The 14450-nt window shown below is 31.8% G+C and overlaps 1 protein-coding gene across 3 annotated transcripts in view; it reads right to left on the bottom strand.

Annotated features, from left to right (window-relative positions):
• LOC114336377 (equilibrative nucleoside transporter 3) overlaps positions 1-14450 on the bottom strand; it is a 180433-nt gene that overhangs the window by 146565 nt on the left and 19418 nt on the right. The window contains exon 1 of one of the 3 annotated variants that reach the window (XM_028286735.2): positions 1959-2126. The exons of the other annotated variants lie outside the window; for them this stretch is intronic. The gene's annotated coding sequence lies outside the window, so the exon portion shown is untranslated. Of the gene's footprint in view, positions 1-1958; positions 2127-14450 lie in introns of those variants that run through there. 3 annotated transcript variants of the gene reach the window in all.

Raw genomic sequence — 14450 nt, forward strand, 5'->3', positions numbered from 1 at the left:
TTTCGCATAAAAAATTCATGTTTTCAAAATGTTGCAGGACTAGTGATGTAAGAAGAGAATATTCTCAAGAGAATATTCTCGAAAATGAAAATATTCTCGAGAATATTCTCGGCCAGAAAATTCTCGGCGAGAATTTTCTATTCTCGATGAGAACTATCTTTAAATTCAAGGTTATTGAAACTAGATAAAAAAAGCAATAAAATGTATGTCTCTAAAAGCAACCAAATGCCAATACATTCAAATCATTTGGCAGCGAATATATTGGATCCTAAGTTTAATGGTGTTCATTTAAGCAGAGAAGAACCAGTTGAGAGGACCGCGTTTATATATAATTTAGCAACATTATATTGTGATGACTCGACTGAAATATTGGCAGATTTGGCACTTTATCGGTTTATGGAGGAATTTTTTGGAAAACCGTACATTGTAAAATTAATTGAAAAACTAGATCCAATGATATGCTGGAAAGGTACATGTTTCGGAACAAAATTAACTAAAATATCAGTTGATACATTAAGCATGCCTTCATCCAGTGCAGTGACGGATTCAGCACTTACGGTTTTATCCACTCCTCTAAAAGGAACCGGCTTACTGCTGAACTGGCTGGTAAGGTAACTTTTATTGCTCACAATTTAAAATTGTTAGAGAAAGACCAATCCATGACTGAGCTGGCGACTCATGAAAAACAAAATGCCACAACCGCCCATCAGTACATTGAAATGCAGAATGTAGATAACCAGGAAGGGCTAATGATAGAAATGTTTCTGAATCTGAGTCCTCATGATCACCATATCCATTATTTGCTGTTAAGGTATAAATTTCATTTTTTATCAAACAAATTTTGTTTTTTCTGTTGTTTTTGCATCTTTTTATATAGAGAACATTGTTGTTTCGTCTCATAATTTTTTATATAATTTCATGATTTTTAATACCCTATTTCATCTTTAACAATATCCCTAAGCGCGTAATAGGGTTCATTCTCAGAAAATTCTCCATATCGAGAATATTCTCAAGAATATTCTCGCGAATATTCTCCGATTTTTCATTCTCGAGAATTTTCCAACACTATGCAGGACTGAAAATGCAGATAGCAAATTTAATATTTTTTTACATATAGAAGAATACTGTATCTTTCATTTGTAATTCGCAAAATTAAAATCGTTGAACTATCGCATTGAAATGCACAATCAGAGCAAACGTATCCGCTGTCCTGCGCGTAGCACCAAAAAATGTTTATTTAAAAAAAATTCCTGACGCCGTGGTAGTAAACCGATTTTAGTTTTCAAAATTGCAAATGAAAGGTACAGCATTGTTCTATATTTATAAAAAAAAATCAACTTGCTTTATTTTCAGTCCTGCAACATTTTGAAAAAATGATTTTTTTTTGCAAAAACTGGATTGGAAAATATATTTTGCAAAATTTATTGAACTGATCTTGATGAAATTTACAGTATCGTTTTATTATATTATAATGTTTTTCTGAGTAAAATATGAAGGTTAAGTGTAGCTTAAATGGTTGAAACACGTTAAATGTGAATACTTGTTTTTTATGGTTTTTTTTTTTCGAAATTATTGCTATTTTGCAACAAGGGTGACAATTTTTAAAATTTTTAACCAATCTTATATTGTAGAAAATTTAATTACGAAACTTTTATATTAATGCAACTTTTCTCGGAAATGAATACTTTTAAAGTTATAATCAAAAAAACGAAGAAAAAATCGAATTTTTCCTTAATTTTTTGACATTTGGATTATTTAAAGGATGTTCCGGACCTTTTTGAGTGGGAGGATAACTCAAATATTATTATATGAGTTATTTTCAAGCAATTTCTGCAAAAAATATGAGTCGCCTCTCAACATCCAAATGTACTAATATTTTTGCAGATGCGCCCTGGTGTAATAAGTACATGTTTAAAAATGGAATCAAATTCAATTATTGATAGAAATGTTATTGTTACCTGCTCTAAATCGAAGAATCAATATTTATTACTGAAACATTCAGCTTTGAATCAACTTTATAAAATCAAACCAAGTCACTAACATTAACTCATATAACAATACTTTCATCAATGTATCATGTGTTTTTATTTTAACGCGAATTCCACCTGTTCATTCTAATCAAAAACATTACTACCACACATATTTACCAACAATAATTACTGTTTAAAAATAAAACAACGAAAAATGTTATCGTTTGAACATAATTACTTTTTTTCTATTTAGATTAGGTTTACCTTAGGTCTTTAAATAGGCGTATCATTTGGGTATACCGAGAGTATTCCGTAAAATTTTATTTACTCTGGGCTAATAAGCAAAATACAAGGAAAAGTTATTTACCAGCAATTTTATTGCTGGAATCGAATCTTATTATTGTATGTATTAATAATATAGGTATGCAAAGTCCGCAGATAGTGTGCTACTTTTTTTATAAACAAAATGGCGCCCGAAAATCGTGTCTTTTTTTCAATTTTTGCCCAAAGATTTTAACTTTACGCCAAAAAGATCCAAATAAAAATTCACCACAATTAAATTCTGCATAGAGACGTGTTTTTCGCGATTCACTTCGACGAAAAATTTCCCCGGAAAATGCGGGTTTTTCCAACAAAATCTTTAATTTTCAACTAAAATTTTAGATAAGTAATTTTTAATCAATAATTAAATAACTTGCTAATGTAAACCCTTGTAAATGTAAAAGCCCTTTTTGTATAGATTATAATACCAGAAGCCGATGGAAATTGAATGAACAGTTTAGCAACAATTGAATTGTTAATTAAAAATTTACGGTCGCTGTAATAACGACAATAATTATGGTGCATAAGAATAACTATGACTTTTCCTAAAAATACGCTATACCTATCTAATGTATTTTACAGAATTGAATTTGGTATATTTAAGCGGCCTCAGGAATATTTTAAAATTATAAACAATTTTTTGGCTTATAAATAAATAGAATATCTCGGGAAATATTAAACTAAATTAAATTGTGAAAGCGGTATTTGAAAAATATCGGCAGGACGCTTCTTTCAAAAGAAAAAACGTTTAATTATGAGGAGTGATTCCTGAGATACAATCGGTCAAAGTTGACCGGAATTTACGGCAAAGATATAAACAATAGGATCATAATTTTCAAACCATCACCTTTTTGTTTTTGTCCTCTTTCTCCACACCAATTTTCATATCTTTAAAATACTCATAACATATATTATTATAATAAAAACTATCGATAATACGTGTGAAAATTGCCAAAAACAGCAAAATTCCAATCAAAAATTAGGTTGGAGAAAATGTAACCCTCAAAGTTCAAAATCGGTATACGTTAAAAAAATGCATTTTCTCGGCTTCCCATGGAGAAATCTCCTTCATTCTTTGTTTGTTCCCAAGTAACTCGAGTAGAGTCATCTAACTAACGCATTATTAAATGTCAAACTTGCTTTTGTTTTGTTATAATAGATTAATTTATTTATAAGAACAGAAAACTACATATTTTTTCCAGTTGTAGGCTTTTTTTAGAGAAACTTACTACAAGTGTACCTTTTAAAGTTAAAAACATAAATATTCTCATTTGAAAGCTGTATAATTATTTAAACAATTTTTATTTAAACAAATTTAAATTTTGTGTTATAATAAATAAATTAATTTATTATAACAAAACAAAAGCAAGTTTGACATTTAATAATGCGTTAGTTCGATGGCTCTACTCGAGTTATTTGGGAACAAAAAAAGAATGAAGGAAATTGCTCCATGGGAAGCCGAGAAAATGCATTTTTTAACGTATACCGATTTTGAACTTTGAGGGTTACATTTTCTCCAATCTAATTTTTGATTGGAATTTTGCTATTTTTGGCAATTTTCACACGTATTATCGATAGTTTTTATTATAATAATATATGTTATGAGCATTTTAAGGATATTAAAATTGGTGTAGAGAAAGAAGACAAAAATAAAAAGGTGATGGTTTAAAAATTATGATCCTATTCTTTATATATTTGCCGTAAATTCCAGTGAACTTTGACCGGTTGTATCTCGGGAACTACTCATCATAATTAAATGTTTTTTCTTTTAAAAGAAGCGCCCTGCCGCTGTTTTTCGAATAAAGTTTTTCCAATTTAATTTAGTTGAATATTTTCCGAGATATTCTATTTGTTTTTAAGCCAAAAAATTATTTATAACTTTAAAATATTCCTGAGGCCGCTTAAATAGTCCAATATCAATTCTATAAAGTACATTAGGTAGGTATAGTGTCTTTTTATGAAAAAATCATAGTTGTTCTTATGCATCATAATTATTGTCGTTATTATAGCGACCGTAAATTTTTAATTAACAATTCAATTGTTGCTAAACTGTTTATTCAATTTTCATTGGCTTCTGGAATTATAATCTATATGAAAAGGGCTTTTATACTACCAAGTTATTTAATTATTGATTAACAATTACTTATCTAAAAGTTTAGTTGAAAATTAAAGATTTTGTTGGAAAAACCCGCTTTTTCCGGAGAAAGTTTTCGTCAAATTAAATCGGAAAAACACGTCTCTATGCAGAATTTAATTGCGGTGAATTTTTATTTGAGTGTTTTTGGTGCAAAGTTAAAATCTTTGGAGTTATAGAGCAAAAATTGAAAAAAAAACACGATTTTCGGGCGCCATTTTGTTTATAAAAAGAGTAGCACACTATCTGTGCGGACTTTGCATACCTATATTATTAATACATACAATCATAAGATTCGATTCCAGCAATAAAATTGCTGGTAAATAAGTTTTCCCAAAAATGGCCTATTCTCCGATAATCAGCCCAGTCTAATTGTTTTAAGATTACCTACGTACGTATTTACTTTACCTATACGTTGATTTATTTCTAATTTAGAAGTTGATTATATTTATGTCCCATAGTCAACAAAACACTTGCTATAGACGCCGCACGCCACGTACAAAAGGTGCATTTAAACCAAAGTGAACACAAACGAACGAACGAACGAACAATTTGGTAAGTGTTTGCTTGCTTATTTGTTTTCTACAAAGTAGGACCATTTACATTGTAGCGAACGTTCGCATTCGTTGATGATCCGTCTGCAATGTCGGATACAGATGAACTGGAATCATAAGCGTAGTTTTATAGTTAGGACTTTCCGAGAAAAAGGAAGAGTGTGTGGTGTTCAAATTTGTTACAAAAGAAAAAAAGAGGAGGTGATGCCTTTCTTAACTGATTTAACGACTGAATTTAGGTCAAGTTACAAATGTCTATGGAATATTTTAAAATTTTGTTGAATTTGATTGGACCTCATTTCGAAAAATGATACAATTTTTTTAAAAATGCCATTAGTGCTCAAAAAGGATGCTGCTAACTCTCCGCTTTCTCCGCTGTCACTAGACTTTTAAAAGCAAACCACGTAGAGTTATACATTGTGTCAGTACCAGTACCTGACTTTTTTAAAGAGCCCTCTTTTTGTCTTTTTCGTCTAACTGATTTCAGAAGGGAGTTATTTTTTTTTTACTTCAGAGACATCACAATTCATATCAGTAGAAATTTTGTTCCGGGCATCAGTTTTTCTGTTTATTATTTTATATAATTTCGACTTCGGATACCTTAGACATTCTTCGTTTCTATATAGTTCAATAAATAACTGAAGTGTCTTTTATTTGTCCGTTCCATATTGCAAAATTATTTACACCTACAAGTTCTCAGGACTGTACAAAAAACAGCCCTCTCAAACTAATTTGTAAATAAAATAGTATTAAAACACTTACTACTTCCCTACGAATTCGTTTGCAAAGTTTATCAACTGTTCACACTGAACACATATAGTCTAGTCGCAACATAGGGGGTCTCGTTGACACTTTTAGTTCGCCGCGATTTGATGGTGGCATTATAGGTTTTTTAGGTCGCTGAATCCAATGGAAGTGGTCTGGAAGCCCAAATGTGGTGCGTTTAATTGTTATTAACAAATCATGGTGAAATTAGGTGTTCTTCAGGAATTATTAGAAGCCCTGTAAATATATTGATAGTGATAAGGTCTTCTCTGCTGTATTTTTTGTCGATGAATCGAATGCGACTAGTCACGATCACTCAAAATGTGTTCTTATTTTGTTAAAAAGAAAATAATTGTTTATTCCCGAAAAGCTCGAAATGCGTTATCTACAGCACGTTTGTAGTCTTTTTCTTTTCATAGTATTGTTATACACTAAATCGATTGTCACCAGTCGTGTCGCGTCGCGTGTCACGCTTAAACCGCGTTCCGACTTTGTTATTAATAAATTATTGCAAAAACTTACGGTTTATAGAACGTTTACTCACGGCTTTTGCTCTAAATTTTAAAAAACCAAACTAAGTTATCAATCGAAGCAGCGCAGAAAACGACAATAAATATAGCCTCCGTACCACCAGATTGACAACAGGTGTAATACTTTCTTTGGTTACACCTCCTGAGAGTTTTACAATTTATAAGTCATACAGGTGCCGAGAAAATTAAGATGAGAGAATTTTAAATAATTCACAACTCATCTACTCAGCATGGTAAAGCTCCAACAAGAAAGATTCCTTAATACTCAAAAGAGTAAATGAATTAAAAATGTATAAACATTCTCAATTTCTTTGCAAAACGAAAATGCAGCAGCTGCATAATACTCTGGTTAAAGCGGAGAGTGCAGAAAGAGTCTATACCGGTTTCGGAGATCTTTTTCCCCTCATCAGTAAACCCATATCCTCTTCTCTCCGCTTTAACCATTTACCATAGCTTAGGGCCTTCCCGAATTGCAAAGAAAGAAATGTCATGGATGAACTAGGGCCATCTACCGGAAAACAAACTAAGTTATTAATCAAAGCAGCGCAGAAAGCGACAATAAATATCGCCTCCGTACCACCAGATTGACAACAGGTGGAATACTTTCTTTGGTTACACCTCCTGAGACTTTTACAATTTATAAGTCATACAGGTGTCGAGAAGATTAAGATGAGAGAATTTTAAATAATTCACAACTCATCTACTCAGCATGGTAAAGCTCCAACAAGAAAGATTCCTTAATACTCAAAAGAGTAAATGAATTAAAAATGTATAAACATTCTCAATTTCTTTGCAAAACGAAAATGCAGCAGCTGCATAATACTCTGGTTAAAGCGGAGAGTGAAGGAAGAGTCTATACCGGTTTCGGAGATCTTTTTCCCCTCATCAGTAAACCCATATCCTCTTCTCTCCGCTTTAACCATTTACCATAGCTTAGGGCCTTCCGCATCTACCGGAAAACGAACTAAGTTATCAATCGAAGCAGCGCAGAAAACGACAATAAATATCGCCTCCGTACCACCAGATTGACAACAGGTGGAATACTTTCTTTGGTTACACCTCCTGAGACTTTTACAATTTATAAGTCATACAGGTGCCGAGAAAATTAAGATGAGAGAATTTTAAATAATTCACAACTCATTTTCTCAGCATGGTAAAGCTCCAACAAGAAAGATTCCTTAATACTCAAAAGAGTAAATGAATTAAAAATGTATAAACATTCTCAATTTCTTTGCAAAACGAAAATGCAGCAGCTGCATAATACTCTGGTTAAAGCGGAGAGTGCAGAAAGAGTCTATACCGGTTTCGGAGATCTTTTTCCCCTCATCAGTAAACCCATATCCTCTTCTCTCCGCTTTAACCATAGCTTAGGGCCTTCCCGAATTGCAAAGAAAGAAATGTCACGGATGAACTAGGGCCATCTACCGGAAAACAAACTAAGTTATCAATCGAAGCAGCGCAGAAAACGACAATAAATATCGCCTCCGTACCACCAGATTGACAACAGGATATGGGTTTACTGATGAGGGGAAAAAGATCTCCGAAACCGATATAGACTCTTCCTGCACTCTCCGCTTTAACCAGAGTATTATGCAGCTGCTGCATTTTCGTTTTGCAAAGAAATTGAGAATGTTTATACATTTTTAATTCATTTACTCTTTTGAGTATTAAGGAATCTTTCTTGTTGGAGCTTTACCATGCTGAGTAGATGAGTTGTGAATTATTTAAAATTCTCTCATCTTAATTTTCTCGGCACCTGTATGACTTATAAATTGTAAAAGTCTCAGGAGGTGTAACCAAAGAAAGTATTCCACCTGTTGTCAATCTGGTGGTACGGAGGCGATATTTATTGTCGTTTTCTGCGCTGCTTCGATTGATAACTTAGTTTGTTTTCCGGTAGATGGCCCTAGTTGATCCGTGACATTTCTTTCTTTGCAATTCGGGAAGGCCCTAAGCTATGGTAAATGGTTAAAGCGGAGAGAAGAGGATATGGGTTTACTGATGAGGGGAAAAAGATCTCCGAAACCGGTATAGACTCTTCCTGCACTCTCCGCTTTAACCAGAGTATTATGCAGCTGCTGCATTTTCGTTTTGCAAAGAAATTGAGAATGTTTATACATTTAAAAAACCACTTGGAATAACATGAAATTTGGCATGCACGTAGCTAACATGTCAAACAAAATAAGTGATATTGTGCCGATGTCTGCTTTTACCCAGGGTGTGAGTTTCACCCCCTTCCATAAGTGAAAGATCAAGTGAATAAAGTAAACAGAGCCGCAGGTTGTCTGAATCAAACAATATGGAGAAACAAAAATATCGGGGATCAGATCAGTAATGACATACGCAGCAGGAACTCAACCTAACTCAGATAGAACAAAAATAATGCTAGAAACAGCAGAGATAAAAACCACTACAAAAATCGACGGTAAGACACTATAGAACAGAGCTAGAAGTACATACATACGACGGATATACAAGTTAGACAACATTAAGCACTAGGTAAGAAATAAAAGAGTAGAATAGAATGACCATATAAGCCAAATAGCAACAAATAAAGTAGCATGAATAGTCGAGGAAATGAAGCATTTTGGCTCGCAATTTTTTCGTCCAGCATTGATTTACTTGAAATTATCACAGAAGGTAGGGAATAGCCCAAGAATCATTTTCTATATCATGCCGCTGTACGCTAAAACCTTGGGGGTGGTTGCCACCCCATCTCGGGGGTGGGAATTTTATATTGCACTTTAACCATGTTGATTAATGTAAAGACTGATCCTAAGAAAAAAATGTTTTTTACATTTTCTTCGTAAAACTAATATTTTTCGAGTTATTCGTGCTTGAAAGTAACAGTTTTTCGTCGAAAAATCGACTTTTTTAGAGGGTTTTTTGAGAATACCTCGAAAAATATGCATTTAATCAAAAAAGCTGCAGATATCAAAATTGTACCTTTTAGTAACACGAACTAAAATCTTTTTCTATAATATCTTTAAGACTAATACAAACCGAGATTCGGCATGTTAAAAGTTGGCTTTTTTCGTCAAATGCATAATTTGAAATATTCAAAGCCAAATAACGGGGAAACTTTGCATTTTTCGAAGAAATTTAAATTATTTTTTTTCAAGTACACAATTAAAACTTTCAAAAAATAATAATAAAAAATTTCTAACAGTAAAATAGAGCGACTTATGATCAAAAAAAATTTAGTAATTAAAAATTACCGACCAATTAAAAATTGGTCTTCACCTTTCTGTAATTCCTTGTATATTTGTATTGTCAATACACCCAAGAAGTCTGACCCATTTAAAAGGCCTAATTTTAGAAAAATTGGAGTTTAAAAAAAATTGTTTTTTTGCAATTTCGTATTTTTTACCTTTTACTTCAAAATATCTCCGAAAATACTGGAGATACGAAAAAAATGATGGACTACTAAAATGTAGATTTTTTAATAACTAAAATTATGTCCATATATTTTTATTACAGGGAATAGTTAGCGAGATATAGCAGTTTAAAACCTCTATATACGAGCAAACACCCTCTTATTCGAACCCTTTAAACCCACCCCAATTAAAAAGAAAGGAATCTAACGGAATTTAATTTACACCTTCTTATAGTTCTTCAAAAATCCTACAAAATCATTTTCGAAAAAACTTTTTATCGCCAAAAATGAAGGAGCTATGTTTATAAAACAAATTTTTTTTTTTTCGAAATATTCGAATAGTCTGCTTATGGAACATTTTCAATGCATGTATAATAGGGTTTTTCATCGATTGTCATTTGATTCGAGCTTCTGTCATGTGTCACATAATATTAATATATCTACGCCATACGTCTTTGGTTTGTATCATTGTTATATACCAATAAAATATGAAGTAGATATATTAATATTCTGTAACACATGACAGAAGCTCGAAACAAATTACTGTGAATGAAAAGCCCTATACCACAGACCTGGTTCGTATACTGGAAGATGACTTAAAAACTATTTGTATTTGTATTTCTACATATTTGTAAATTCGTATTTTTAATTCTACTTTTTTTCTATATAGATCTATTAAATTATCTACTTATAAAAATTGTAATGTTCTTAAGGGTGGTTTTTAAGGGTTGAAATATTATGATATTATATCCTAAAGCATAAAACAATTATTAGTTTTAGCCAATCAAAACCAAATTTTACCCATATTAACGTTTACAACGTTTTTATATAATTTTTGACAATCGACAATCGACGCCCTTGAGCATGTTATAGAATATGAAGTACAGGATGAGATGATCCTAATCACAAATTTTTATGTACATCGATGCAAGCCGAAATTATTCTTTTAGGATAAGTGATTTTTTATGTATGTCCCTGTAAGTTGTAACCATATGGAAAACTTTTTTATTATTAATTTTACGAAAAAAAGTTATTCTTCATAAAAAGCTCTGCATGGTCCAAAACCTAAGATTTAACTATCAAATATCAAATTTTTTGAATATTATACGAGGTATGTCAAAAAGTTTGAATTTCACTCAAGAGTAAAGTAGCTTTATTTCTCACAATATTGAAATTTGCTATTATGAAAAGTTGTTTGGAATTAAAAACTATGTTCTAGTATGCAATTACATCCTTCTAATTGAATTTTTTTTTTTAATTATGGATAACTAACATTATTTTCAGTTATTTCAATTCAGAAACTCTTTTATTATTAATTTTACGAAAAAAAGTGATTCCTAATAAAAAGTTCTGCATGGTCTAAACCCTAAAATACAACCATCATATGTCAAATTTTATCAATTTTATACGAGGTATGTTAAAAAATATGAATTTCGCTCAAGAGTAAAATACGTTTATTTTTCACAATATCGAAAATTGTTATTATGAAAAGTTATTTAGAATTAAAGACTATGTTTCAGTATGTAATTACATCCTTCTAATTGAAATATTATGAACTGTAAAGGTACTTTACTTTTGATCTAAATTTATATTTTTTGACATACCTCGTATAAAATTGATAAAATTTGATATAAGATGGTTGTATTTTGGGTCTTAGACTATCCAGAATTTTTATTGGGAATCACTTTTTTTCGTAAAATTAATAATAAAAGTTATCAGAATTGAAATAACTGAAAATAATGTAATTTTTCAAAAAAATTGATTTTTTCAAATAGAAGGATGTAATTGCATATTAGAATATAGTTTTTAATTCCAAACAACTTTTCATAATAGCAATTTTCAATATTGTGAAAAATAAAGCTACTTTACTCTTGAGTGAAATTCAAATTTTTTGACATACCTCGTATAACATTCACAAAATTTTATATCTAATGGTTGAATCTTAGGTTTTGGACCATGCAGAGCTTTTTATGGAGAATAACTTTTTTTCGTAAAATTAATAATAAAAAAGTTTTCCATATGGATACAACTTACAGGGACATACTGTATATCGCTCCAAGAAGGGTGGTTTTAAGGGTTGAAATATTATGATAGTATATCTTAAAGCATAAAACACTCATTATGTAACTAATTAGAAACAAATATTGACAACATTAAAGTTTAAAATATTATTTTATAATTTTTTACAATTAGAAGTAGTTTTCACCCTTAAAAAACCAAAGGCGTACAACGCCTCAATATAGAAAATGAACTAGAGAGTGAAAAGAGCCTAATCCCAAATTTGTGTACAAATCGATGCTGGACGAAAAAATTGCGAGGTTTTGCCATTTTTTCAGCTTCATTTCCTCGACTAAAATGGCGGGAGACGATTCCCCAATAGGAAGACGATCAATGGGAAGAGCACGAAAGTGATGGTACGACAACTTTCTGGTGGCACATAAACAGACAGAGGTATGAATACACAAGAAGAAGAAGAAGAAGTGATATTACAGAGTAATGGAAAATAAATATAGATGCATACAGGAAACAGGATATAGGATAAATAAATTTGACGAAAGCGAGTGATGTGTTATGTGACAGAAAGATTCCAATGAAACTGAAATTCTGTAAAACTGCCATAAGACCAGGTATGAGGTACGTTTATTACTTTATCTCCGGAACTGGCGGTTGTTAGTCAGTTAAAAATAAAACGGAAGAACGAGTAGATGTGGAGAAAATAAGAAGGCTGAAAGGGATCACTGAAGTAACCAAAAAGAATAAAATTAAGAATGGGTATTTTGTATATTAGGGTATTTGTATCATATTTAATTTTAATAATTTTAATACCTATAAATTATACTAATTACCTGTAGTAAGGGACACCTATGGTAAATGAGTGCCTGTATCGTATTATGAGTCTGTTTACAGGAAATACCATTTTACATTATCTATGTCAAAAGGTATCAACATTGACTGTCTGCATGAAACTGAAACAATATTCGATGAAAATAATTTTGAGTTGGTTACATTAAAACAATTTAATGTAACCAACTCAATTTACATCCCACGTGTTGGGAAGGTCCATACCTTACCTAAGGGCACTATTCTATTTTATCTATATCCATATTATGGAGTTTTAATCAAGTATGCATCTTTAATGCAACCATATAACATTTAAAGGGTTTTTTACCCTAGTATTTTTTTGGTGGCTCAGCTGGCATCTAACCTGTTTTAACACTGATAATGATTTTTAATAAAATGGAATACGTTCTGTGATGTAGCGCTTAAAGGGACTTTAAATAAAATTTTATCCCATTTACAAAGGATTTTTTTCCAATTTTTGTGATTGATGGTACACAACCAACTACAGGAAAAATTTTTTCTTTTCCTTGTGGATTTTCTTGACTGATTGTTCCTGTCTTCCCTTCCTCGATTTGATTGCACTTTTTCTCTGGTTTATTGATAGCTTTTATTGTAGTAATTTGTCCTCGAGCTTTTCGACATACACATAATCTATGTTTATTGCCTCCAGGAATCTTATAATTTCGTCTTCGTAAGAAATATTATCGATTGGATTCTTTCTTGTTCGTTGTGCTTTTTTTATCATTTTCTATCTTTGTTTTTGAAGATTATACAATTAGGCTATTGACAGGCCCGGCCCTAGGGATTTTGCCGCCCTGGGCAAGATCGGCGACCGCCGCCCCTCCCCCTTAGTATAACCAAAACTCAAAAATTTCATTATGGCTAATTTGCTGAAATCTATCACTTAATTCATTAACGGTTGTGTCTATAATTTTTAAATAGAAGTCAACTTTATATCGTGTCTCTGGATCTGGGTCCATACTTTCATCTTCAGCCTCCTTTCTGGATTCTTAATATCTAACTTTGATGAGCACTTTTGCGTCTGTCAAATAGCCCTGGAATTTTAAATCATTTCCGAGAGACTTAAAATGAATTTCCGATTTTTCTAATAAACTGATAGCTTGATACGCTACCATATCAATACTCTGCATATGCGACTACGTTGACGTGAAGTAAAATGTCATGCCATATTACCACAGAGCAAAGAAAAGTAAAATCACGGATTTGATTTGCCAAACCGCTTGCCTCATGAGCAATTATTTTATCGCTGTTTTTATTCACAGTGATTTCTACAAAAGCATCGTAAATTTCTTTAATTTGGTCTCTAATGGGAGTAATTGCATCACTTTTTCTACTTTCCCATATAGTTTCGGACAAAGGTTTCAATGTTAGGCTAGAAATATGATTTTTCAGCATAGTCCAACGATGCATAGATGCTGAGAAAAACTTGTAAATTTTGTCACTAAGGAAAAGAAATAAACTGCAAACTGTGAGGATTTAGCAGCATCGTTCACGACTAAGTTAAGTGAATGGCTAGATCATCGGACAAAAAATGCTCTAGGATTCATTTTCAAAATTCTGTTTCGAACTCCCAAGTTCTTCTCTTCCATGCTTGCCCAATTATCATACCCTTGTCCTCTCATATCTTCCAAAGGTATTCCCAGTTCATTCTGGGACTCTGTAACTCCCAAGCCAGTGGTGTCCACTACAGGCACAAATCCAAGAAAATGTTCTTCAATTTTAACACTTTGTGAACAAGAACCTAAATCGAAAAATTGTACAACAATAGTCAGCTGTTCATCTGTTTCACCCCAGCAATATCAGATATACAATCTAAAATTATGCCATAATACTTTGCTGATTTCAAAAAGTTTAAAATTTTGTTTTTGATTTGGTCATGGAGGAGCTGAATAATTTCGTTTTAAATACGTTTTCCCAAGTAGGGATGCTGCTTGTTAA

Source organism: Diabrotica virgifera, chromosome 7, assembly GCF_917563875.1.
Source record: "Diabrotica virgifera virgifera chromosome 7, PGI_DIABVI_V3a".
Lineage (NCBI taxonomy): Eukaryota > Metazoa > Arthropoda > Insecta > Coleoptera > Chrysomelidae > Diabrotica > Diabrotica virgifera.